Here is a 25119-nt window from a genome sequence, read left to right on the forward strand (position 1 = left end):
GAGTGCAGTAGAGGATGGCCCAAGTCCTTGGGCCCTGTACCCCATGGGAGACCAGGAGAAGCACCTGGCTCCTGGCTTCAGATCAGCGCAGCACGCCGGCTGCAGCGCGCTGGCCACAGCGGCCATTGGAGGGTGAACCAACGGCAAAGGAAGACCTTCTCTGTCTCTCTCTTCCTCTCACTGTCCACTCTACCTGTCAAAAAAAATAATTAAAGAGGTTTTTTTAACAGAATAAAATTGGTAAATCATTAGCCAGACCAACAGAGAAAATTAGAAAGATGATGCAATAAAATCAAAGATATAAAGGGAGATATTACAACTGATCCTTCAGAAACACAAAGAATCTTTATAGAGAGAAAATGGCTGCAATAGCCAGGACTAGACAAGGCCAAAGCCAGAAGCCAAGAAATCCATTTTGGTCTCATATGGGTAGCAGTCCAAGTACTTGAACCATCAATCATTGCCTTCCCTGGCTCATTAACAGGAAGCTGGATTGGAAGAGGGGATGCTGGCATTGCAGACAGTAACTTACTCCACTGTGCCATTATGTTGGCTTTGTGTGTTTTCCTCTTTTAGCAAACAATATTACAAAAGTTGTTTTCTTTGCAATTGTCTTATGAGCCAATACTGAATTTTCTTTCTTTATAACAAATGCTGTCAGGAGCTGGATAAGTTACTCAGCATTATTTTTCTATGATAATCTTATAGTTCTAGTGCTTTAAACTAGAAATTTCACCATGATCTTAAGATTTGAGGGTCTGTAATTCAAACAACTCTCATTACAAATGAAGTCCATGGAACACAGGTTATTTTAAATTGAAGGCTTTCAGCACACAGCACCACAATCCTTCCTGGTATTACAGCATTTAGGAAGTGTGTATTTAACAGTGGCTTTCTATTTTGATAATACAGATGGATAAATGAAAAAAAAAAAAAGAGTAGGGCATTTAATTCTAGGACCACTTTGACTGTGGAGCTTTCTGCCAGCAACACTACAGATGGAAATCTCAAATAGCTTATAAATGTCAGCAAAATCCTCTGAACAAATTATGGTTTGAGTCATCTTTATTTAGTCTTTTATTTGGAAAAAACATATAGTTTTTAACACAGATGAAAAAGATGTCACTTTATTGCAATATGCACCACTGTTTTCCACTAAATTGTTAACAAATTTTAAGAAATCATGTTGAATCCTCCACTGATTGAAGTTGCTAATGCCATACCAGTTTCTGCAAATGTTAGGGTTGCACTGAAGTCAAAGATGAATTTAAGAAGAAATATGCACTTAGTTTGGAGGTATGGCTGAGGACAACCTGTTTGCTTCATATTAAGCTTGCAGATTTATCAACACTGGGCATGTGAGGAAAGACAGAGTGAGAGTTTATGAGCTCTCTGAAAGGATTGATTTTTACAAGTCTCTGATTTAGCTGGAAGGGGTGCCTATATATTTAGCTAGCAAAGGGGTTAATGGATGCAACCTTTTGAAAAATGTACTTCTTTACATGCATATAACATGATGGATAGTTAGTAGAATGCACATGGGTAAACACAGGTGAAAACAAATTAATTGGAAGGTATAAAGTTTATTGTTTTTTTTTTTTTTCTTGATAGATGGATCTCATTATTTTCCTTGGGCAGACAAAGCCATAACAGTTTCCAGAGAAAAGAGAAGTGACAGCTCCAGGAAACTGTTTACAGATGGACAGCCAGCAGGCTAAAAATATTACTTGTGTCCACCTCATCAATAAGCTGGCTCCATGAAGAGTGGCAATTATTCTTTTCCTGCTTGTGCTGCTATTTGAGAGGCATGAAGATGATTATTGATAACTGGATATGTACAACAAAATATATACAGTAACACAAACTCATTTACTATGCCAAATCCATATCAGAGTGTACCACTGACTTTCATGCCATTATTTAAAGTGGCAACATGTCCCTATCAATGTCCTAGGATTATGCTGATGCTGTGGATTGCTACAATCCTATTAATTACTAATTATTCACATTTATTATTCACCTATATGTAGTGAGCCTGTATTATGCACTGCAGAGGGGAGAAGAAATATCACTGACCTGAAGGAATTTGTGACAATAACACCAAAACAAATGCCAAATAGAAGTTAAATTTTATATAAATCATGAACGTTAATGCTTGAGAAGAATCAAGAAGCAAGACACAAAGCTTTATTACCTTTTGAGAAAAAATATTTTAGTACCAATTAATGTCTATAATTAAAAAAAAAAAAAACTCTTTCAATTAAAGCACCGTGAAAAAAATGACACTTTCCAGGCATCAGCACAAAGCTAAAGGGATTTCAATGGCCTCATTACTTTTATTACTCTGCATTGTTCAGCCAAATATACTGCAGAGTTGGTTTAGCCTTAGGATCTGTCCTGGTACTTGCAGAAATATGGGCAAAAGATTAGCTCACCTGCAATTAGGAGCGCAGGTATACAAAACCAGAGCATAGCAAAAACTATTTAGATACCTATCCCATTGTATGGAGGCTAAAACAAGTGTTAACACAATATGAGAAGCAAATTCAACCATGATAGTCAAAAAGTCAGTGATTGACTGTGCTGTGTTATTTCAGAATTGCACAATTATTCAAGGGATTCCACCCAGAGCTTCCATGATTTAACTAAGGGGACCCTTGCTCTCAGTTGTCCTAAATGTCTAGTCTCTCAGAATGAAAGACTATTTAGAGGCAAACTGTCTTGCTGAGGTTAAAAAAGTGATTAGAAAAAAAAGAATAAATATCTGCTCATCTACTCTCAAACCATCTGATTGTTTTCAATTTCAATCTTATAAAATGAATAGTTTTTTGGCCTATGATAAAAACCCCTTTTCTTGTTTAAGAGATTCCCAAGGAACTAGCATCTGAGAAGAAACTATTACTCATTCAGTAGTGTCACAGTGTTTTTGTATTTTAAATCATGTGTGGCAAGCGTTGTGATACAACAGATTAAGCATGTCACTAGGTATATCTGTTTCCCATTTCAGAGTGCCAGTTCAAGTCCCAGTTACTTCACTTCTGATCCAGCTTCCTCTTTATGAGCCTAGAGACAGCAATATGATTGCCCAGGTGCTTGGGTCTCCATTACCCACATAGGAGACTAGGATGAAATTAATAGTTCCTGACTGGCCGGCGCCGCGGCTCACTAGGCTAATCCTCCACCTGCAGCGCCAGCACCCTGGGTTCTAGTCATGGTCGGGGCGCCAGATTCTGTCCCGGTTGCTCCTCTTTCTGTCCAGCTCTCTGCTGTGGCCCGGGAGTGCAGTGGAGGATGGCCCAAGTCCTTGGGCCCTGCACCTGCATGGGAGACCAGGAGAAGCACCTAGCTCCTGGCTTCGGATCAGCGTGGTGTGCCGGCCACAGCTGCCATTGAGGGTAAACCAACAGTGAACCAACAGAAAAGGAAGACCTTTCTTTCTCTCACTGTCCACTCTGCCTGTCAAAAAAAAAAAAAAATAGTTCCTGACTTTAGTTAGTTCAATATTTGGGGAATGAACACTCTCTTCTCTTCCCCCCTCTCTCTCTCAAGTAAATATTTTCTAATTTTTAAAATATTGTGTTTTTTTGCCCTTTGTAATGTCATGAGAAATCAATTCCAGCAGCAATTATTTTAGGGTGAAAGAACTACTAAAATGCTCTTTCCTCTCTTCCCGCTGGAACCATGGAGGGTGCTGAAGAGAAAAAGAAGGTTCCTGCTGTGCCAGAAACCCTGAAGAAAAAGCGGAGGAATTTCGCAGAGCTGAAGATCAAGCGCCTGAGGAAGAAGTTTGCCCAAAAGATGCTTTGAAAGGCAAGGAGGAAGCTTATCTACGAGAAAGCGAAGCACTATCACAAGGAATACAGGCAGATGCACAGAACTGAAATTCGGATGGCGAGGATGGCAAGAAAAGCTGGCAACTTCTACGTACCTGCAGAACCCAAGTTGGCATTTGTCATCAGGATCAGAGGTATCAATGGTGTGACCCCACAGTCTGAAAAGTGCTGCAGGTTCTTCGCCTTCGCCAGATCTTCAATGGCACCTTTGTTAGGCTCAACAAGGCCTCCATTAACATGCTGAGGATTGTGCAGCCATATATTGCATGGGGGTACCCAAATTTCAAGTCAGTAAATGAACTAATTTACAAACGTGGCTATGGCAAAAATCAATAAAAAGCGAATTGCTTTGACAGATAATACTCTGACTGCCTGCTCTCTTGGTAAATACAATATCATCTGCATGGAGGATCTGATTCACAAGATTTAAACTGTGGGGAAACACTTCAAGGAAGCAAATAACTTCCTGTGGCCCTTCAAGTTATCTTCTCCCCGAGGTGGGATGAAGAAAAAGACCACCCATTTTGTAGAGGGTGGGGATGCTGGCAACAGGGAAGACCAAATCAACAGACTTATTAGAAGGATGAACTAAGTTGTCTCCTATGGTATTTTTGTAATTGGGTCAGATAATAAACGGCAACTACAGTCAAATTGAAAAAAAAAAAAGAACTACTAAAACATGTGTGGAACTTAAAATATAAATTGTTTCCCTAACTTCTTTCTGAAAAGAGATAACCAGAATTCTATTAAAAATGCTGTTTTAATATAAATAAGTAGAGACTCTCAATGAAATAGTGTTGAAATATATTTCACATGGATTTAAACCCAATTTGTGAATTAGTAGTTCTAGCTGAAAACAAATGCCCAATGACAAATTAGTAAAGATTCATTACCTTTGAATTATACTAAAAATAGCTCACTTTTAATGGGCACTTTTAATCATAAGTGACAGCAACTTAACAGAGACAAAAGAAAACATTTTGATGTCTCTAACCAAGCAACAGAGCCAAACCATGAGACTCACTGGAATCTAAATGCAGTAAGGGCCCCTTCCCCTCATCTGGTATCTTATTTGTGGCAGTGGCAGCATTAAAACAAAGCCAGAAGTGAGGGGTGAGGAGAGAGCGTATACATACGTGTGCACGTTTGCTTCTAGTAATTGACCATTGTGAATAAGGAGCATATTCTTTGGCTGATCTTTGTGGCCAGGAAATCAGGGCCAACTTGAGAGACAAAACCTCCCATCCTGAGCCTATGGCTGCTAAAGTAATGGTGAAGGGAAGAAGTTGGCCTATACTATGAAAATGTTATTATTTCTCCATCTTTATCAAATCCTCCAGGAACATTATGAAGATGATTAGAAGATACTAGGAATTCTCTCACAATGTATGACCAATTTTAATAGGGACTCTGAGTTTAGTTTTCTAATGAAGTTTACATAACTGAATAGGCATCTCCTCTCCATCTAATTCTCAAAGCTCTATTCCAACGTCTGTCTTAATCACAAATCTCACCATTTCTAATCCCCTTTTTAAATCTAGCTTTGTCCTGTGTTATGTCACACCCCTTGCTTCACTGACTTCCTCTACCCTCATCTCCAATGTGTGTTCTTTAAAGCAATTTCCTCAAGAGATAATGCATGGTGAATCTAAAAACAAAGCTATCAAAAGACCAGTTTTTATGTTCCTCATGTGTTTTCTTGTGATAATTCCTTTTAATATCACATGTATATTTATAATGGATAAAAAATGATATATCTTCATGGTCACAGTTCATATTATGCCCTTCAGAGAAACAAGTGTTGATTCATAGGAACAAAATGATGTTCAAAAAGGAAAAATTAAATCAAGTTTCATAAAGAAAACACACACACACAAAAATAATCCTATGCTAGGGATAGTCCCAGCTACTCCACTTCTAACACCTGGGAAGCACCCAAACAGTACCCCTGCCTCCCATGTGGGATGCCTGGATATAGCTCCTGGTTCCTGGCTTCAACCTGGCCTGGATAAGGCTGTGGTGACCATTTGGAGAGTTACTCTCCCCCTCTCCCTTTCTCTCAGTCACTTTTCCTTTCAAATAAATGAATAAATCTCTAAAAAATAAAGGACTGTAAACTTGAATGTAAAACTGACTGCATTTTCGACGAAGATAGCCCCTACAGGGGCTTCAAAAAGTTCATAGAAATTTTTTCTTACCTGTTAAGTCTATTTTTCCACTAATTTTTGAAGCCACAGGGGGGTGTGTGTGTACTAGAACATGTAACAAATATAATTACATAATTCTTGTAATGGTAAACTCTAGATAGTACAATAAGGAACAGGCATGTGGCCTAGTGGTCAGGATGTCATTTAGGATGCCTGTGCCCCACACTGCACTACCTGGATTCAATTCCTGGCTCCAGATTTCTATTATCTCTGTGGTGCAGTAGTGATGACTCAAGTAGTTGGGTTCTTGCCACTTATTTGGAAATCAGCCTTGAGTTCCTGCTTCCTGGGTGTGGCCTTCTGGCTGTTGCAGTCATTTTGGTAGCAAACCAGTGGATGGGAGCTTGCTTTCCATCTCTTTCTCAAATAAAAAAAGTTTAAAGATAACATAACACAATAAATAACTACATATGTGCATTCTTTCCCCAGGACTGAGTCGCAGAGTATAACCTAGTACTACTGGGTCAGTGTGTATCTCAAAGGTAGAAACGCACTTAGAAAGTAAGACATTCATGTAAACACCAATTTTGGGTAGTACCATCAGGAAGAATGTAGTGAAAATAAACATGTCAAGAGAAAAATACAGTTCTACAGATTCATGTTACTGCTTGGCCTAGCTCACCCAGGTTGAAGCTAGTGTCCTATATTTGTTGGGTACCAGAAAGGGCACTCAACTGGGATTAGAAAAGTTGGATTCCTATCCCTTCTGTGTTCCTTACAAGTCCTGTATTTCTGGAAAGAAAGGTCAGGACATTATTTGTGTCTCAGCTTGCTGATCTTCAAAACAGGCATAGTAGTGACTACTCCACAAAGCTTTTCTTAGGATCAAATAATATATGTGTGAAATGTTTACAAAATTTAAATTTCTACATAGAGAAAACAGTTATTAAAATTATTGGGGCCAGCGCTGTGGTATAGCAAGCAATGCTGTCACCTGCAGTGCCGGCATCCCGTAAGGGCGCAGATTAGAATCCCGGCTGCTCCACTTACAATCCAGCTCTCTGCTATAGCCTGGGAAAGCAGTAGAAGATGCCCCAAAGTTCTTGGGCCCCTGCACCCACTTGGGAGACCTGGAAGAATCTCCTGGCTCCTGACTTCAGAACAGTGCAGTTCCAGCCATTGCAGCCATCTGGGGAGTGAACCAGAAGATGGAAGACCGCTCTCTTGCTTGCTCTTTCTCTTTCCCTCTGCCTCTCTGTAACTCTGCCTTTCAAATAAATAAATAAACCTTTTAAAAAATAAAACAATAAAGTTATTGTTATCACCACATTTTCAATGAACCATACAGGGAGATGTACTCTAACCTACCAGTTGCTCTGGTAGTCGGTCCACTCCCCTTTCCCAAATCACGCCTTCTAGATAGTCAGCAAAGGTTGGTAATGATTGACATGTGCCATTTTGGATTGTTTTTAATTTCCTCCTTGAATGACATCATTTCCACCTATCCCTTTTCCCTAGCTTCTGAGGAGCTAAATTCTGTACCTGTAAACTATTCAGACTTTTTATAAATGCCACTTTCTATTTCCAGGGAAGCCACAGTTAAAGTCATCCATACCCCTTTAATGAAATTAACCAATTCAATCAAATAATGTTGGTCCCCTTCACTGCATCCCTTTTAATCTCTCAAAGCCACAAATGCCTAGTTTCTTTCCCCAAGATATTTGTTGAGAAAAAAAGTGATTGGCTTGTTAACAGAATAAGTGACCATTTGTAACACTATTAAATTATATTTCTCAATGGCATTTATGAGTCACTATTAATAAAAAGTTCTTTCTGAGCTCTTATACTGCCAGCTTTGAAGTCAGTAAGAATCATTTTAATGCACAATACTTCATTCCCTTTCTACAAAAGCTCTAAGCACCTGGGAGACATTATCTAATTAATCAAAATGCATGCAGAGTGGCTCTGAGGGGGTGTTTAGGAAGACAATACACGTCTATAAAGTTCATCAGAACTATCATCAAAATGATCTGTTTAAATGCATGTACAAAACCTAAGCCTTTGGCCACAGAAATTGTCTTTTAAAAATGGATTTTTATTCTTAAAATAGTACACAATGTAAATCTGCTAAAAAAGATCACTCTAAATGAATATTATTGAAAGTTTGTTATTTTGATTCACATTTCTCTTTATCTGTACAAAGAAAAATAATTAAAGCATCTATAGATATTAATAACATGCAATATTCCTAAAATCATTCATTGATTCAACAATTTCACTTCCATCTATAAGGCTCTGATTCTAAATTTCAGAGCTTGTATCATTTTAAACACTCAAGCTTTCAAAAAAATTTTAGCAAATCTTTGAATTATATTTACGAATTTTGGATATGGGTGTATCAATGGTCCTATGTAAAATAGCAAATAAAGATATCTATAAAAACAAATTTGGCTTGACTTTTTGTACTAACAGGAATGGCATAAACTGACAATATTTAGCTTACCTAACTATAGACTGAGGGAAAGTAGGATACAGAAAACCAAATGAACATCATTTGGGAATTTCTTTGTACTTCATTATTTTCCAAGGAAACCCACTTATCTTCCAAACCAGGATGAAAGGAACCTACTTATTCATATTTCCTTGTAATTAGTGAGTATGGTAATATTTGGGAACAATAATGCTGATGATGATCCTATGAATTTTGAAACAGGAAGGTGAAACCCAGGTTCTTTTGACCTGCACCAAATGGAGGATTATGCATTTGACTTCCGTAGATACCTCATCCAGTGCCCTGTTAAGTTAGATTGGCAAAAATCCCTAGTTACATGTTCCATTACTAAATTACTACCATCATTTCATTTCTTCTTTGGTGAGATCTAGCATCCTTGCAATACTTCTAATACTACTTCAATATATGAATGCCCCATAAAATTTTGAACTTCCTGAGGTCAAAGACAATATTTCATTATTCAGTTCCCAGTTGGCATATTGTTTGGCCGAGTATTTAATTCATTCTGCCTGAGGAATGGACAGGGGCCTTTAATTGATAGATAGGTGAAATAACTCCATTTATTGACTTTACCTTTATGTTCTCTTCATAAGGTCAATGGATCTTTAACTGGAAGAGATTTGGATTGTACAGGAGGTTGTGGAGATAGTGAGGGACTACAGGAGTTTCAGAGCTTCCATTGCATCTAAGAGTTTATTTTAGGTGACATTTCTCTAACTGAGCACCAAAGGGGAAACTTGTTGAAATGAAATGGACACTATGAGAAACAGTGACTTGATCAGCTCTTGTCCTGACAGTTGATGTACAATGTAATACTTTATACATTTTAGTATTTTTTTTTTGTTCTAGTACCATTGGTTGAACTCTGTAATTAACACACAATTATTCTTAGGTGTTTAAATTTTAACTGAAAAGTGATCCCTGTTAGGAATTTGGAAAACATTATGCTGAGTGAAATAAGCCAATCCCAAAGGGACAAATACCACTTGTTCTCCTTGATAGGTGACAACTAACTGAGCACCAAAAAGGAAACCTGTTAAAGTGAAATGAACACTATGAGAAACGGAGACTTGATCAGCCCTCACCCTGACTGTTGATGAGCAACTTGATATGTTATCCCTCTTAGTATTATTTTGTTTGTTCTACTTAATACTTTTGGTTGAATACTGTAATCAATACACAATTCTTCTTAAGTGCTGAAACTTAACTGAAAAGTGAGCACTGTTAAATATAAGAGTGGGAATAAGAGAGGGAAGAGATGTGCAATTCGGGACATGCTCAAGCTGACTTACCTCAAACGGTAGAGTTAGAAACATACCAGGGGATTCTAATTCAATCCCATCAAGGTGGCATGTACCAATGCCATCTCACTAGTCCCAGTGATCAATTTCTGTTCACAATTGATCATAATGATAGTACTAAGAGCCAAAGGGATCACATAAACAAGACTAGTGTCTGCAAATACTAGCTGATAGAATCAAAAAGGGAGAGAATGATCCAACATGGGAAGTGAGATACACAGCAGATCCATAGAATGGCAGATGTCCTAAACAGCACTCTGGCCTCAGAATCAGACCTTAAGGCATGCGGATCCGGCTGAAAAGCCCATGAGAGTATTTCAGGCATGGAAAGCCAAGGCACTCTGGCAAAAAAAAAAAAAAAAAAAAAAACTAACTAAATGAAAGATCTCCGTGAGTGAGATCCCAGTGGAAAGAACTGGTCATCAAAGTAGGAGGTACCTTTCTCTGAAGGGAGGAGAGAACTTCCACTTTGACCATGGCCTTGTCTAAATATGTTCAGAGTCGGTGAACTCAGGGGGCTTCCATAGCCTTGGCAACTCATGACAAGAGCCTAGGGTGATTATTGATGCCATAAACAAGAGTGTCAATTTGTTAAGTCAACAACAGGAGTCACTGTGCACTTACTCCTCATGTAGGATCTTTGTCCTTAGTGTGCTGTACATTGAGATTTAATGCTATAACTAGTACTCAAACAGTATTTTTCACTTTATGTTTCTGTGTGGGAGCAAACTGTTGAAATCTTTACTTAATGTATGCTAAACTGATCTTCTGTATATAAAGAGAATCGAAAATGAATCTTGATGTGAATGGAAGGGGAGAGGGAGTGGGAAAGGGGAGGGTTGCGGGTGGGAGGGACATTATGAGGGGGAAGCCATTGTAATACATAAGCTGTACTTTGGAAATTTATATTCATTAAATAAAAGTTTTTTTTTTTAAAAAAGAATGTATAAAACCCTGCTTTTCATGAACAATAAGTATCCTTTGTTTTTTAATCACTTACTCCATTCTAGAAACAATGCTAGGCTTTGTGCAAATAAGAATACAATTCAAAGGAGTCTGTATAGAGAAGACCTTCCTTGTAATTTTTCAATTTTGTGATGTCTAAAATATGAAAACATAGAAAATGAAAATTGTCAAAGATAAAAGTCAATATTAACTCAGATCAATCATGCTTTAAAAAGTAGGTATCCTATAAGTAACAGAAGAGTTTAAACAATAAGCACAATAAAAATGTTTTCAAACAGATCTTACATACCCTCTTTAAGAACATTTAATAAATGTATACCATAAGGTAATGTTCAGCTTTTAAAGATTTGTTTAATAATTAAGAGTAACAGAGAGAAGAATTAATACACACACACAAACACATACATATACAGGTCAGGGAGTGGGGGGATCTTTCATCCACTGGTTTATTTCCCGATGGCCACAATGGCCAGGCCAAAGCCAGGAGCTTTTTCCAGGTTTTCCACATGGATGGCAGGGGCCCAAACACTTGGACCATCTTCTGCTGCTTTTCCTAGGTCACCAGCAGAGGGCTGGATTAGAAATGGAGCAGCCAGGACAAGAACTGGCACCTGTATGGGGCTCTGGAATTACAGATGGCAGCTTTACCTGCTACTCCACAACACCAGCCCTGACAATGTTCAAAGTGTTAAGGTCATTATTAATGATCAAGATATTTCAGAATATAGACTTTATATGAATGAGACATGCACTTGAGAAAATTACTGTAGCAGCATTAAGCAGTTGTGCTGTGTGTCTTTAAAATATATTGCTTTTGCACATATACTTGCTTGTTGTCAGCTGAACTTTCCAATAACTATTTCAAAATGAAAATTGCTTTCAGTCAATTGATAAGCATCACAGAGATTCAAGAACTTAAATCCCAGGATGCATTTCAGGCTCTTACACATTTTTAAAATAACTTGTGTCTTGTGTAGAGGCTGGCATTTTCTTCACTATTAGAAACAAAGTTTGGCCAATTAAAAAGGGATGTTTACCAATACTGTCTTAGCAGTAGTCAGTGCAAAAAAAAATTTCTGAAATGATTAAATATTTCTCATTCTCTTTATATCAGTTACACAGAAGCTCGTGTAATTTTGCACAAAGCAGGCGATCTCCAGAGCTCTGTCTTGCCTCTCTAATCATTTGGTACATTCATAGTATCAGCTCAGCTTCCTTAATGCATCCTTCCACCATCCCAGATAATGATTACTCTCAATGCTGCAACTGTAACCTGGATCTCTTTCCCTTCCCTTTATAATACTATCAGAGTAATTTTTCTAAACATAAATGTTTAATTTTACCTTTTTGAAATCTTTCATTGGCTCCCCATTGATGATTATGTGAATTCAAATCCAATATTACATCACATGAAAGCCTTATAGTTTAAAAGCTCAGACTTTTTTTTAACCAGTGTAACCACCATGTCAATTTACATTTCCAACTCAGTATATTCTGAATGTTTCAATTTATATTAATCATAGAATACTTTTGTCTCTGTGCTTCCTACAGGCCATTTTCCTTGCCAGGAATGTCATCTCATCCAATCCAACTTTTAACCACACATTCATCTTTAACAGTCACTCCCTATTCTAAGGAGGAGTACCTCCTTTCCATCCTCAGAAAGGTAGAGTCAGTAACTTAAACAGTTTTTTTTTCTGTTTATCAAGAATCCTCTGAATAATTTTCATGTACCACTTACCCTTCCTCATGGCTCTATTTACCCTGAGGTTCAACTAGTTGACTCTGGCAAGACACATCCCCAACACTGTTTTCTCCCTTCCCTCCTGTATCATTTTCACAGCTTCCCTACACTCTTTGATGAAGTTTTTTTTCTTTTTTGACAGGAAGAGTGGACAGAGAGAGAGAGACTGAGAGAAAGGTCTTCCTTTTGCCATTGGTTCACCCTCCAATGGCTGATGCGGCTGGCGCGCTGCGCCAGCGCACCACACTGATCCGATGGCAGGAGCCAGGTACTTATCCTGGTCTCCCATGGGGTGCAGGGCCCAAGTACTCGGGCCATCCTCCACTACACTCCCGGGCCACAGCAGAGAGCTGGCCTGGAAGAGGGGCAACCGGGACAGAATCCGGTGCCCCGAACAGGACTAGAACCCGGTGTGCCGGCACTGCAAGGCAGAGGATTAGCCTATTGAGCCACGGCGCCGGCTCTTTGATGAATTTTATAATGCTGTGAAGAAAGGATCTTGAAGATAAAATTATGATGGGAATGAAATGCATCAGGATTCAGAATGTATAAATAGTGATGACAGGATCACTCTAGTTCTTACCAAAATCTTGCCTTAAAATTATAGATTATTTTCTCCTAGTATTATAGATGACCAACTATATATTTTCATGGAATTAGAAATCTTTCTTACATAAATATTAGAAAAATCACACTTCCTTGTAATTTGTATTCTTCAGGACTAATTTGTGTCCATGGAGGACTAATCTGAATGTTTCTCATATCTCTTTGTTCCTTCATTATAGACACTTAACAGTCTTTGTGTTCCTAAACATAATTGATTTTTGTTTTTATTCTTCATAACCTAATGAAGATGTATTATTTCAAGGATTTAAGTTAGCAGTGGTTGCTATGGTTTGGATAAGAGTTTTTGCGTCCCCTAAAGGCCCATATTTTTGTAGCTTGGTCCTCAGAGTGTAAAGTTAATGGTTACTGGATTAATGATAATGGTAAATGGATTGAAAGTGAAGACTTGATAAAATTACAGCATCCAGGAGGTGGGCACAATATTAGGCCATTGAGTAACTGACGAATTCCCTTAAAGGTAGTTCACCTGAGCAGATTACTTATTTAAGCCATGTGCAACCTCGCCTTTCTTCTTCCTCAGTCACCTTGTGATCATTCTCCTGCATATGCTCTGCCATTGCCAGTCTCTGTCGCTAGACTAATGACATCCTCAGATATTGGCCTGAGAACTACCAAACTATAAACAGAAATAAATTTCCCTTCCTAAAATGCTCCTTGCAGGTATCTGTTATAGTAACAAGAAACTGACTAATAGATTGTACTTCTATGCTTAATGGCATATACATACTTAAGTAGTTGTTTTTCTCTGAAAATTAAAAGTGAATTCCTTAATTATATAGTTCCAGCTCCCCCCCTTTTTTTTCTTATGGGTATCAAACTTTAAAGTTTTCTTGAAATATTTTATATATTTTCTCAAATCTTACATATTTGCTTAATATCTTAGATTTCACTCAAAATCATTCAATTTCCAGAATTACAAAACTTAGAAAATGTGTTTACCTTTTGTAAGAAAAAGATTATTGTTGTTTAGTTTCTATTTGGGGAAGAATGTTTGGTACAGTGGTTAAGATCCAACACAAGATGCCCACATTCCCTGTTGGAGTCCCTGGGTTTGAATCTCAACTTTGCCTCCAATTCCAGATTTCTGTTAATTACATCCTGGGAGGAAGCAGGTGATGACTCACATAGTTGGGTCCCTGCCACTCACGTGGAAGAACCAGATGGAGATCTAAACTTTTTTAAAGATTTATTTTATTTATTTGAAAGAGTTACAGAGAGAGGTAGAGACAGAGAGGTCTTCCATCCGCTGGTTCACCCCCTAGATGGACGCAACAGCTGGGGCTGTGCAGATCCAAAGCCAGGAGCCAGGAGCTTCTTCCAGGTCTTCCATGTGGGTGCAGGAGCCCAAGGACTTGGACCATCTTCTACTGCTATCCCAGGCCATAGCAGAAAGCTGGACTGGAAGAGGAGCAGCTGGGACTAGAACCAGCACCCATATGGGATGCCGGCACTTCAGGCCAGGCATTAACACGCTGCCCCTCAGTGCCAGCCCTGAGATCTAAACTTTTGATGTCAGACTGGCAAAGTCTGGCTGTTATGGTCTCTCAAGGAGGGAAACAGAAGAAAAAGATCTTTGTCTCTTTATCTGCATTTCAAGTAAATGAAAAATCTAAATATTAACATTTGCTTTTGAAATTTTTACAACCCAAACAATCCTCAAACCTGAATAGATCTACAAAATGACAGGATAATTGATCAGGATTGATGATTATGCCATGTTTAAAATTTACATGGTCTTAAGTTACACTTACCAATTATGCTATATAAATATACTAATATATTTAACATAACAAATACCATAAACTGATAGTCTTAAAACAAATAAACCATAAACATTAATAACTAGATATAACCTAGTCTGTCTTTGATTACAAACCAAGGTTCTTTGGGAGTATCAATCATTAGGAGCATCAGTTAACACTGAAATGCATCCTTACAATAGAAATTATGGGGGAATTGTATGTTTTTCAACCAAGATTTTTTTTTATTTGACAGACAGAGTTAGATAGTGAGAGAGAGAGACTGAGAGAAACATTTTCCTTCTGCTGGTTCACTCTACAAATGACCGCTATGGCCAGAGCTACGCCAATCCAAAGCCAGGAGCCAGGTACTTCTCCTGGTCTCCCATGCGGGTGCAGGGGCGCAAGCACTGGGGCCATCCTCCACTGCCCTCCCGGGCCACAGCAGAGAGCTGGACTGGAAGAGGAGCAACCGGGACTAGAACCCAGCGCCCATATGGGATGCCAGCGCCACAGGCAGAGGATTAACCAAGTGAGCCAGGGCGCCTGTCCCAACTAAGATTTTTTTTTTTTTTTTAACATGAGAAAGCACGTAATGCATTATAGTTTGCAAAACAGTAGCATCCCAGTCAAAATATGACATTCAAGCACATAAATGATGTAATCATATGCATAGGGAAAAAGAAAACTAGCCAAAAGAGTAATAATATCTTGGTAACAGAAGTACAGCATATATAAACAACTTAATTCAATAAAAGAAGCACCTCAAACATCAAGTTTATGAAATAAAAGGCAAAAGTAAGAACTTTCTATATAGACCATAGAATTAGTTTGATTCCTAAAATCAGCTCAAAGCTCAATATTCTTGGTGTATGCCAAGTTGCATTCCTATTCAAGAGCAAGAAGGGCAAAATATCCACAGAGGAGAGGCTGGATGTGCTCTGCTGGGTGTAGGAAGGTCAAAAAGAGCCACCGCGAACTGCAGAGGCACATATGTCAGAACAACTCATGTTCAATGCTGCAGAAATATCACGACTGCCTAAGACTGAAGTAATTTAATTGAAAACTGACACTGATGGCCATCCCAAGGTGCTCAAATACATCTGAAGCACAAAGTTAAATCGGTTTAACCTTCATCGCTATTTAACTCACAGGTTTGAGATCCCTAGAGCTGGGGAAAATTTTGAGTTCTGCCCAAGTGAGAGATAACACATTTTCCTAGGCAAACCTTTTTTTTTTCTTCTTCTTCTTTTTTTTTTTTTTTGGTTACAGAGCAGCAAGATGAATATCACTGATGCCAAGAGATAGACTGATCAAATGTCTTCAGTGTCTGTCACTGTGAAATCCAGTGCCAAGAAAACTCCAAGAAAGCTTCTTCTCCCTGCTTAAAGCATCACTTACCATCCAAAACACCTGGGGCTCCAGAGCTGGTATTACTCATTGAGTCTTTGAAATGGATTGCCTAGATATAGAGCAGACCTTCTGCCCAGTGACTATCTCCTATACATATTTCCCCCTTTGGGGTAATACTGAGGGGTCTATTATAAATGTCTATGTTATTAAAATAAGAGTTTGTTCCATTTTAAAACTCATTCGAAAGAGGGAGAGCACTCTTCCATTTATTGGTTCATTCCCCAATTTTCAATTGATAGATACCATTTTAGCCCATTCAGAGCAAAAGGCCATGATCTGAGATATAACAGCATTGTTCAATCTGCATATTTATTAAAACCACCATATCTGCAAGAAGAAAAATGTTCCCTGGCAAATCCAAAGACATCCCACCTCATAAATTGGACTTATCTGAGGATCTTTCAGGAGAGTTAACAAGAAAGCATGCCATGAGGTAACAGAAGGACAGATACCAGCCTACGATTGGTCATGAGTTGTGGTCTGACCTGTAGAATGAGATTTCTATGAAGCAAGGATGGCATTTTTAGTAATCTGACACATCATCCATCATCATGACAGATACCCTAGAACCACTCTACTTCTTAGCAGCTTCTCTGCAAGCACTTCACAGACAGGTTTCAGAGTCTACTTATCACATGGAAAAGAGCTGAAAGCCCAAAGTTTGGATGTCCAAGCTCAAGTAACAGAATCTTCTTTCACATTATCCTTGTCGACGAGTAGTTTCCAACATTCCACATCCATGGGAAGATCCCAGGCAACTTAAAAACTCAGTTTGCAGTGTAGCACTCCTGGAGTTTCTAACTCAGGAGCTCTAGATTTTTGCATTCTTCACAAGATGCGCTCATGCTGTTGTTTCAGATATCAGGTCTCGTGAAGCAGGGCGGCGGGGTCTTGGACTGTATGTTCTGACTCTGACCCACAAATTATGATATCTTCCATGCTTCTTTCCCTCCATTCCTTTTCCCTCTTCTTCTTTACATAAATGTTTTCTATTTGGAAGCTGTTGCCATGGAGGCACTAAATAGAACCTCAGACTTTGAATCTGAGTGTACTTCTTATGTTTGATGAACTCTTCTTTTTAAGTCTAATTTCATTTTATATGAAAGGCAAAAAGAGACAGAGAGATTCTTTCATCTGTTAGCTCACTCCCCAAATGCCCACAGCAGCAAGGCCGGGCTTGGGTGAAGTCCCGTCAGCATCTTCTGCTGCATGGGCAGCAGGAAACTGAGCACTTGAGCCATGATCAGCTGCTTCCCAGGGTGCACATTAGCAGGAGGCTGGATCAGGACTAAAGGAGCTGGGACTCTCACCAAGCACACCAGAATGTGGGATACTGGTATTTCCCACTAGCATCTTAGGCATTGCACCAAATGCTACCCCCTGAAAAAATTAATTTTCTCTACTAAATGCTTAGGGAAAATAATAAGTAAATGCATAAGATCAACTCTTTATTATTCATTTCAAACTCTGCTCCTCTGCAATGTATTGTATTAAGAAATATGAAAAGGGCTTATACAGAATCAAGGAGGGCAATGAGTGGAGAGTTGGGCAAATCTGGGTTAAGCAAAGTTAAATAAGCTTATTTACTGAAGAATGTGTTAAGCGTGTTAGATGAGTTAATATGCATTGCTACTCTCTAAGTAGCACCAGTATTTAGCATTTACAGACCTTGTTTCATCATGGAAACCATTTTTTGGTGGAACACTAATGTTCTGGGAATGCAACATGTGAATTAGTAGCAATATTCCTGAGGACTCAGATAACTGATTGACTGTAACTAGCTGGGATCGTTTTTCTTTCAAATTACTATAAAATAAATACATTATAAATGAATTTATGTAAAAAGATTACATATGGGTATGCTTTTAAGATAATAATTTCATGCCAGTAGATTAAGTTGACAGTGAAGATGCATTCCTTAAACTTATTATTGAATCTAAACTCCTGAAAACCTGGAGGAAAAAAGTGAAATAGATTGTTCATCTCCCTCTTATGAATCTGGTAGTTATTATTAGAATGTCTGCTAATTAGTTCATTTATTCTTTACTTGATGGCTAAGCCAGAGGCTCACAAAAGACAACTTCCAATTTCTAGGTAGACCTAATTCTTAAATCAAATTTGTGAATTTTGTAATTATTCTAACTTAAACTCATACATGTTCCACTAGCAGTATATCAAAAGATTATTAAACTATTATGTTAAACATTGGACACTTACTGAAGGGGTCAGAGATTGATTAGTATTACTGTTAGTAACCTTTCAAAACCATAATGTATCAGTTTCAAATGACAGAAGAATGTTTAAGTGTCATTTATAGATTAGTATAAGCCGAAACACATAATCACCTCTCCATGAATCATCACTTAGCCTCATTTGCCGTCCTCCAAAGTAGACAAAGGTTACCAAGGCTGAAGACCTTGTTTGCTATTTGATAAGCATTAAGTTTTAATTTTGAGGATTTCACCATCTCTTATACAAGGGGGCAAACAGAATTGTTTTCTAAACAGGAGAGTAAGAACTGCATAAGTATAAATGCATCTGCCAAGATTTCCTGTCACCATAATTGTGTTTCGTGCTAATGGCAAGCATACTACAGAGCAGTTCTTATCTGTCCTGTGGCACTAAATGAATTCCATAAATCCTGTCATTTCCCTATGTTAGGGCAACATATATTATTTTCTTCATTCACCTCCATTCAACTAGTATTTGTATTGATTTCTTATTGTTAGAGCTGAATAAATAACAGAAAGAACAAACACTGAATCAGAAAAATAAATTATATTACATATTACAATATATGTAACATACGAGAGGTCTTCAAAAATTCATAGAAAATGTGCATAATGAGGAAACTATGTATGGATTTTAAACATTTGTTCACCAAAATAAACACATCCTTTAATTCCATTTTCCATGTTTATGAAGTACCTTCATATATTCTCACATGATGGTTCTGATATATAAATAAATAACTATATGTTAAGATGAACGGTGAGACTGGCTTTGTGGTGTAGCAGGTAAAGCCGCTGCCTGTGATGCCAGCACCCCATATGGGTGCCTATTCATGTCCCAGCAGCTCTACTTTTGTCCCAGCTCCTTTCTAATGGTCTGGGAAAAGCACCAGAGGATGGACCAAATACTGGTACTTACAACATTATCTCAGCTAGATAATTCCAGGCAAAAAGGCAGAGCTTCTATACTTTCAAATAATCAGAAAACTAATTTTTGGATGCCAAGGCATGGTGAAAAGTGAAAGAGTTGCTTCTTTTCCCAATACTGACAGGTACTCAACTTCTGTTCTATTGATTATAAGGAAGTTTTCCTCCAATTTCACTTCTCTACTGCAGGTAAGAAAATTTCACCCTTAATATCTTTGAGGATGGTGCAGAAACTACAGACAATGATCAGCACTCAGAAGAAAGGTTGCTATTCTGACAAAGCAATTGACCTGCAAAGTAAAAGGTCAAAAATAATGTTTAAATGCCATCCACGTAAAAGGCCTTGTTCAATGGCTAGGCTACGTTGAAAGAGCACTGACAGAGCCCTTACAGTGCCTGGAATTCTGGCACATACTGAATCGCAAGACTGGCCATCATACATAATCACAAGATCAATGGGCACAGTCCCCGTAGAAACGTGTTATCTCTGGTGCTGGTGACTCAGTTCTGTACTCAAATGTTCATTTTCAAAGTATTGGCTGTTACTGCAGGTAGAACTACCTCTCAGGGCAGTTGCTGGTGTCTAGGTAAATGACCCATTTTCAGAGATGGGAGAGTAATGAGAGTGTAGTTCATTAAAATACCAATCTGATGTCTGTGGAAGCCATCTCTGTGCTTTTTTTATTTGAGGGAGTTTACTCCCTTCTTTTATAGAACTCTTAGAATTTCACTTAAGAAAAATTACTACTTTTGCCTTAGTATTTATTTATTTATTATTATTATTATTATTTTTGACAGGCAGAGTGGACAGTGAGAGAGAGAGAGAGAGAGAGAGAGAGAAAGGTCTTCCTTTGCCATTGGTTCACCCTCCAATGGTCGCCGCGGCCGGCGCACTGAGGCCAGCGCACCACGCTGATCCAAAGGCAGGAGCCAGGTACTTATCCTGGTCTCCTATGGGGTGCAGGGCCCAAGGACCTGGGCCATCCTCTACTGCACTCCCTGGCCACAGCAGAGAGCTGGCCTGGAAGAGGGGCAAGCGGGACAGAATCCGGCGCCCCAACCGGGACTAGAACCCGGTGTGCGGGCGCCGCAAGGCCGAGGATTAGCCTAGTGAGCCGCGGCGCCGGCTTGCCTTAGTGTTAAAACTAACTTCATCATTAGTCGTGATTATTAAAATATGTGGACTGAGGTGAGCATCATGTAGAAGGACATGTTAAGGAGCCTCTTGGGTCACCCGCCTCCCATATCTGAGCGTCAGTTAAAGTCACAGCTACTCTGATGCTGATCCACCTTCCTGCTAACACGCTTGTGAGGCAGAAGACAATCTCCCAAGTGCTTGGGTTCCTTCCACCCACTTGGGAAAGTCAGATGGAATTAAAAGATCTTGGTTTTGATCTGGCTCAGCCATGGCTGTAACAAGGATTGGGGAGAGTGAACCAGAAGATGGAAGATCTCTTTATCTGTCTCTCCTTCTTTCTCTGTCACTCTAAAAAAAAAAAAAAAAAAAAAAAAAAAAAAAAAAAAAAAAACCAATATGCAGGACAATCTTGTGAAAACCTCCTAATAATGAGGAGTTCCAATTCAGCAGGGTGGGGGAACAAAGAATAGAGCCTGAACATTTCCCAAGGATCCCTAGAGACAGTTAATCTCTTCCTTCACAATGTAAAATACCTACTTAGAGAAAACTCATTTTCAAAAACTTGAGGTAGCTGATAAAGAACTGAGAGCAGAGCGTTGGCTGTCAATTCATGTCTTTGGTTACCACACCACTTTGATACATGTTAATATCTAGAATATTTGTCTACGTGATAATGAACAGAGAACTACTACCTATATTCTAACTGTGCAGTACATTCTAAGCTGCCACACTTTTCCATTTACCACAGAAGTCAGTGCTTAGTAATACACACGAGTCATAGTTGTGTGACATCCCAAATGCACAGCATCTTCAAGTGGAGAATATTCCATTCCTAATAATGTCCTACATATTCTAATATTCAAAATCACTCACCTGATGTCACAAAGAATTGTCAGAACCAATAACTAAATTCAATAAAATTCAGAATAGAAAAATCAGCCTACAGAGCTTGGTTTAGTTCCATATATAAATAATGACTTAGGTGAGAAAGAAGTTAAGCAACACATATAAGGTATAACAAATATTTAGGAATAAATGTAACCAAGGGGGCTGAAATATTTGTATACAACAAACTAAAAAGCATTGATGAAAGAAATTGAAAAGGTACAAATAAATGGAATGATATCCCATGCTCATGATTTAGAAAAACTAATACAATTAAAACAGCACATCACCTACAGCTGTAGATTCAATGTAATTCCTCCTGAAATTTAAGTAGTATTTAAGGTTTGAGTGTGTCCCCCAAGGCTTCATTTGTTGAAATTTAATGTCCATTGTGAGGTGTCAAAAAGTTGGAAACTTAAGCATAGTATCATGTTTAGAGGTTAGGCTTTTAGCAAGTGATCAGGATTTAAATAAGCTCACTACAGTAAGGGCTCCATGAATGAATCTTGATGGATTTATAAGAAGGAGGGGAGAGATCAGAAAAAACATACACACTCCCAGTTTCATCCTCTGTGATGTCCTGTACCACCTTGTGACTCTGTCAGCAAGAGTGACATCAGCAGATATAGTATCTTGCCTTGCACTCCTGGACCATGAAGTAAAATAAACCTTTTCCTTTACAAATTTACTCAGCTCAGGTATTTCACTAGAGTAAGGCAAACCAAACTGATACAACAATCTTCAACAGAAATAGGAAAAACAGTCCTAAAATTTGTATGGAATCACCAAACATCTAATAACCAGCACCTATAAAGAAAGAAAAAAAAAGTTGGGGGCATCACACTTCCTAATCGTACACTACAAACTTATAGTAATGAAAGTGGGATGCTGCAGGCTTAAAAACAGAAACACATAAGTGGAGTAGAATAGAAAGCCTAGAAGTAGAGCAAAAATATATAATCAACTTATCTTTAACAACAGCACACTAGGAAACAATGGGGAAAGGACAGTATCTTCAAGAAACTGTGACAGAAAAATTGGATTTCTACATGCAAAAGAATGAAAATGTGCTAATCTTACATTTAAGTTTTTATCCATGGTATAAGACTGCAAGCCATAAAACCCAGAAGAGAACATCAGGGGAAAGCTGCTTGCCATTGGTCTCACCAGTGACTTTTTTTTTAACAGTACAGTAAAATGTCAGGCTATGGAAATGAAAGAGGGAAAAAAAGGAGTAAATAGGACTAACTATGAAGCTTCTGCACAACAAAAGAAACCTTCAAAAATGAAAAGTCAATCTTCAGAATGAGAAAAACATCTGTAAAACACTTAACTGATAACAGATTAGCAGATAAAATTTATAAAATCTGTAAAAATTTAATAGCAGAATAAAAGAATGAATAACCTGATTTAAAAATGGGCAAAGGACATGACTATACATATTTCTGAAGAAAACATTAAAAAATGACTAACATGAGCAAGGGCTCAACAATCCTAATCAGTAAAATATAAATGAAAACCACTCTGAGACAGCACATTGCACCAATTTGTGAAGTTGCAGTCAAATAGACAAGAGAAACCAAATGTTGGCAATGATATAGAAAAGGGAACCTGAGCACTCATTAGTGGGAACATACCTTGTGGCAGCCATTAGAGAAAACAATATAGTGGATCCTAAGAAATTTAAAATATAATTACATGACTCAGTATACACAGAAGAGAGATTGCTGAAAGTACAAAGGAGATGAACTCACCCTTCAGTAATTTATCTGTACTTCCATGTTCTTTGTAGCATCAGTCACAGTAGCCAAGATGTGAAAGTATTAGTGTTCATTGATGAACAAATGGATAAAGAAATTGTGGTGTATATACAAACTGGAGTCTTATGTAGCCTTAAGAAAAGAAAAGGTTCCAGCACCCCAGTGCCAGCCCCAGTTCCCTGTGGGCCTGATAAGAGCAGGGCCTAGGGCCAGCTGAGCTATCCACCTCAGATCTCACCAGTTTGAAAGTTCTACAAGATAGTAGAAACCTTGGCAGAGAGGCAAGGAGTATATGGAATATTATCTTGTAAAACGTAAAGAATGACCATATTCTGCAAATAGTTATGAAACTTTGCAGGATCTCAAATGCCAATTCTGCTCCAGAAGTTCTCCTATGAAAAGCATAATTATTTCAGGTAAAGAAATGCAAAGCAGGGGTCAGCACTGTGGCTTAGGCTAAGCCTCTACCTGCTGTGCCAACATCCTATATGGGCACTGTTTGGTGTCCTGGCTGCTCCTCCTCTGATCCAGCTCTCTTTATGGCCTGGGAAAGCAGTGGAAAATGCTTGGGCCCTTGAACTCACACGGGAGACCTGGAAAAAGCTCCTGGCTCCTGAATTCGGATCAGCGCAGCTCTGGCTGTTGTGGCCAATTGGGAATTGGAGAGTGAACCAGCGGATGGAAGATCTCTCTGTCTCTACCTCTCCCCACCCCCTCCCCCTTCTCTCTCCATCTGTAACTCTCAAGTAAATAAAATCTCAAAAAAAGAAACCCAAAGCAGTAATTCCCAGAAGCAACAACAAATCTTTGAAACCTACTATTTTTAAATCCATTGTAAACAAGGCTAAACAGAACATAGTTCTGCAAAGATGGCAAGATGAACTCCAGAAGTATCGTAAAGGAATGATGTTTGCCGAAAATACTGTTGACTTAGAGGGCCTGCCTTCCAACTTGTACTTCATCAGTGAATATAATCAGCTTCTGGAACCAGCTTACTAAGTGAAACTACCTTTGGTTGTTCATTCACAGGAGGCTTCTTTGAGAAATGTTCTGCTGAAGCTGGAATTCTTTTGGCTTGTAATAAAAACCAACACATTAGAATCCCAACTGGTACCTCCATTCATGAATGTAACCTGAGGTGCTGATGTGGCTTTACTTGTCCCAACAGGATTGTACAAAAAGGCACACAATATTCACTTTGTCTCTTTTGAACTTGCAATGGCTATGGCTGGGGTATAAAAACACTTGTGAAGATTTAAAGAGTGAGTTTTGTCATGGTGTATGTTGGGGAGGTAAGTTCTATGACAACCAAAAAAATAACTTACTCTGAACTATATTATGAATCTGATGAATTCACAGTGGATATAGCTTGATATAGGAATGTGTCTCATTTTGTGACGCACATTTTCTACAAGAATCATAAACGCTGTCTGTTCTACTTAATATGTCTGGTTTAATTCTGTAATTATCACACAGTTATTCTTAAGTGTTGAAAATTAACTGAAATGTGATCCCTGTTAAACATAAGAGTGGGAATAAGAGAGGGAAGATATGTATAATTTGGGACATGCTCAAGCTGACTTGCCCCAAATGGTAGAGTTAGAAACATACCAGGGGACTCCAATTCAATCCCATCAAAGTGGCATGTACCAATGCCATCTCACTAGACCAAGTGATCAATTTCAGTTCACAATTGATCATAATGAAAGGACTAAGAGTCAAAGGGAGCACATAAACAAGTCTAGTACCTGCTAACACTAACCAATAGAATAAATAAAGGGGAGAGTGATCCAACATGGGAAGCGAGATACTCAGCAGACTCATAGAATGGCAGATGTCCTAAATAGCACTCTGTCCTCAGAATCAGCCCTAAAGGCATTCGGATCTGGCTGAAAA

At 38.5% G+C, this 25119-nt stretch overlaps 1 protein-coding gene and 2 pseudogenes across 6 annotated transcripts in view; 2 read left to right on the forward strand and 1 right to left on the reverse strand.

The window, feature by feature from the left end:
- NKAIN2 (sodium/potassium transporting ATPase interacting 2) overlaps positions 1-25119 on the reverse strand; it is a 1172348-nt gene that overhangs the window by 848556 nt on the left and 298673 nt on the right. The window lies entirely within an intron of this gene.
- On the forward strand, positions 3680-4502 carry LOC100358885 (large ribosomal subunit protein uL30-like; annotated as a pseudogene).
- LOC127493139 (histone-lysine N-methyltransferase SUV39H2-like) lies at positions 5088-24680 on the forward strand (annotated as a pseudogene).

The sequence above is a fragment of the Oryctolagus cuniculus genome, chromosome 5, assembly GCF_964237555.1.
Source record: "Oryctolagus cuniculus chromosome 5, mOryCun1.1, whole genome shotgun sequence".
NCBI classification, from domain to species: Eukaryota; Metazoa; Chordata; class Mammalia; order Lagomorpha; family Leporidae; genus Oryctolagus; species Oryctolagus cuniculus.